Here is a 3,514-nt window from a genome sequence, read left to right on the forward strand (position 1 = left end):
TGCTGGGTCCGACCCGCCCGCGCCTGGGCCTGGGGCCTCTGCAGACTCCGCCTTCTCCCTCATCCTGGTTCGGGCAGCTGGAGGCTTCCCAATCACCGCCGCGGCACCCGTTCGGAGCTCCCACCCGTCTGCCCCTATCCACAAGGGCTGTCTATACTCGCTGTCTCTGGTCTAACTTCCTGCCCGTGCGCGTGTCTGGAATCCGGGAACCCAGGCGTCTAAACAGCAAAGACCCCGGCCGTGGTGTCAGCTCCGCACCCCATGTCCTCTCTCTTTCTTGGGGGCCGGAGTTTTCTTGCGACTTCCTTGGCCACCCCTCCAGTTCTCGGCCAGCCCCACCCTCCTCCAGGGCCTCTTTGTTGGCTGTTCCAGGCCTGGGTCCTGCACCCGCCTCCCCCAACCCATTCTTGGAGGACTCGCAGACCTGCAAGCGCAGCTCCAGGCACACACACAGACACACACACGCGCGCAAACACACACGCACACACACACAGGCAGGCACATCTGCAGGACTTCCTGACCTGCAGTCCCCCAACCCCAACACATCTCTCTCTCTCTCTCACATACACACACACACACACACACACACAAACGCCACGCTCATGCGTGCACGTCTGGAGAGTGTCTGGAGTTCAGCGTGATCAAGACCCAGCTTGCTGTGCCTCTGTGAAGGGCACTGCCCCCTCCTTTCCTTCCACCCGACTAGCAGAGACCTGCAGGTTGTCCTTGTCCGTCTTCACTGGCAGTCTGTAACCAAGGTCCTCCCACTTTCACCTCCTGTAGCTTTCTCTGATCTCTGTCCACTTCTCACCACCACTAGATCCGAAACCATTCCTGCCCGCTACCTGCTGAACTGCTGTGATGGGGTCTTTAAGAGGCCCTTAGGTTTTCTCTCTCAGCAGCCGGGAGAGAGCTTGTACCACAGTACTGCGCACCCTTGATATAATTAACTCCATCTTAGAAAGACTTCATTTTATATTTCATAGGGTGCTTTGTCAACAAGGACAAGATGTTTTGTTTAATAAAAAATAGAAGGTCAGGTGCTGTGGCTCATGCCTGTAATCCCAGCACGTTGGGAGGCTGAGGTGGGTGGATCACGAGGTCAGGAGTTCGAGACCAGCCTGGCCAATACAGTGAAACCCCATCTCTACTATAAATACAAAAATTAGCTGGGTGTGGTGGCACATGCCTGTAATCTCAGCTATTTGGGAGGCTGAGGCACAAGAATCGCTTGAACCCGGGAGGCATAGGTTGCAGTGAGCCGAAATCACACCACTGCACTCCAGCCTGGGCGACAGAACAAGACTCCATCTCAATAAATAAATAAATAAATAAATAAATAAATAAATAAAGACTGCATCCAATGAAGCACACTGTTCCACTCTCATTTCTCACCAGAGCACTCTGTAAGTACAAAACAGCAGCCCAGCAGCCTTAACTGACAACCATCCCACTGCCATACTTGATAAGAACTCTGCATCTGCCTCCCAAGGCTCTGCCCCTCAAAGACTGCAAGACCCTCAAGCCCAGACCAGGATTCCTTTTGTCTTCTTCCTTCCCCTGGGGCTGGTTCCTTAACCATTTCTCCTATCTCTTTTTCTCTTGATGCTAAATGCTACTTTGTTTGTTGTGGAATGTTTAATCTATAACATTTACTTGTGGATTAAGTATACTATTAGGTATGGTTTGCAATATTGACTGACTGACTTGTATAGTGGCTTGAGCCCATGTGCTAACTACTGAGTGAACAGGAAGTACTAAGGAAAATTGGCTCCTTGGGTCTGGGCATGGTGGCCCTTGCCTATAATTCCAGCATTTTGGGAGGCTGAAGCAGGCAGACCACCTGAGGTCAGGAGTTTGAGACCAGCTTGGCCAACATGGTGAAAACCCATCTCCACTAAAAATACAAAAATTAGCTGGGCATGGTAGCACAGGCCTGTAACCCCAGCTACTTGGGAGGGTGAGGCATGAGAATTGCTTGAACCCGGAAGTCAGAGGTTGCAGTGAGCTGAGATTGCGCCACTGCACTCCAGCTGCACTCCAGCCTGGGCAACAGAGTGAGATTCTGTATCGAAAAAAAAAAAAAAAAAAGAAGCAGCAGCAGCAAATTGGCTCCTTGGGATATCTCGTGGCTTTTGTTTTTTTACTCTTGGGTATAGGGTGAATAAAAATCTGACATTGTAGAAAGACACAAACATGTGTGGACCTGGTTATCTATTTTTTCTTTCTTGAGACAGAGTCTCACTCTGTCACCCAGGCTGCAGTGCAGTGGCATGATCTTGGCTCATTGCAATTGCAACCTCTGCCTCCCAGATTCAAGCGATTCTCCTGCCTCAGTCTCCCAAGTAGCTGGGATTACAGACCTGTGCCACCACAGCCAGTTAATTTTTGTATTTTTAGTAGAGACAGAGTTTCACCATGTTAGTCAGGCTGGTTTTGAACTCCTGGCCTCCAGCAATCTTCCTGCCTTAGCCTCCCAAAAGTTTGGGATTACAGGCGTGAGCCACCACCCCTGGCCAGACCTGGTTATCTCTTGACCTTGTACCACTCATGACAATCACCAGTCATTGGTCACTTCTGATGGCAGCCATGGCTCCAGACAACCTGCTGCTGTCAACACTCAGCCACAGCAGGGAGGCATGGCCTGGGCTACACACTCTATGGAGCAGGCAGGAGCCCTGCCCTCCCAGGTGCAGCTGCAGCTACCCAAACCGCAGCTGCAGACTGGGGCCTCCTCCATGGGGCAGACAGGAGCCCCCAGCCCCCTCTTCCCACAGCTACAGCCACCCAAACCACAGCTGCAGGCTCAGGCATCCCTGTACTCTTAGGGGCCCAGGAAGGCCCTCACCTGCTCTCCCAGGCTCAGAAGTGCCTTCTGCTGCTGCCTGGCTTCTTCCTGCTTTGGACACCTGCTTCGATCTGGGAGCAAAGTCAGGGCAAGCCTGGGCTTCATGAATGGCAGCAAGAGGCAGATAGATTCCTGGTTGGAAGCGGGCAGGTCCCAGTGAGGCCCCACCTTCAGGCCAGGCACCTGAAGGCTGGGGGCCAGGTTGCCAGTCCGACCAACCAGAGTGGGAACTTGTACTGCCTTTTCTGACCCACCCATGGCTGCCCATAGATCAACTGGGCTCACACTTCCTCCACTCTGAGGCCCATAAAAGCCCCAGGCTCAGCCACAGCTGAGCAGAGGTTGGGGGGACCAGCTACAGAGAGGAGCCACACTCTCTAGGGCCTCCTCTCTGCTGAGAGCTGAACACTCAATGGGATGACCTCCCTACAGAGAAGAGCTACCCACTGTGGGTCTCCTCTGAGCTTTCTAGCACTCAGTAAACCTCCTTGTTGACTTGTTCTCCCTCCACTTGTCTGTGTACCTCATTCTTCCTGGTGGCAAGACAAGAACTCAGGCAAAGGTGCCACACTGGCCACAGAGGTTTCCAACCAGAAAATTAACACCCCAGAGATCCCGTAACACTTCCATTTCCTCCCCACAAAGATAAACACACACACACACACA

The 3,514-nt window shown here is 52.8% G+C and overlaps 1 protein-coding gene across 1 annotated transcript in view; it reads right to left on the minus strand.

Annotated features, from left to right (window-relative positions):
- Nucleotides 1–1,257, minus strand: part of CMTM3 (CKLF-like MARVEL transmembrane domain containing 3) — a 10,495-nt gene extending 9,238 nt beyond the window's left edge. The window contains exon 1 of the mRNA XM_011987881.1: nucleotides 158–1,257. The gene's annotated coding sequence lies outside the window, so the exon portion shown is untranslated. The remainder of the gene's footprint in view (nucleotides 1–157) is intronic.
- Between the last annotated feature and the right edge of the window lie 2,257 nt (nucleotides 1,258–3,514).

Source organism: Mandrillus leucophaeus, unplaced genomic scaffold (genome assembly GCF_000951045.1).
Source record: "Mandrillus leucophaeus isolate KB7577 unplaced genomic scaffold, Mleu.le_1.0 Scaffold319, whole genome shotgun sequence".
NCBI lineage: Eukaryota > Metazoa > Chordata > Mammalia > Primates > Cercopithecidae > Mandrillus > Mandrillus leucophaeus.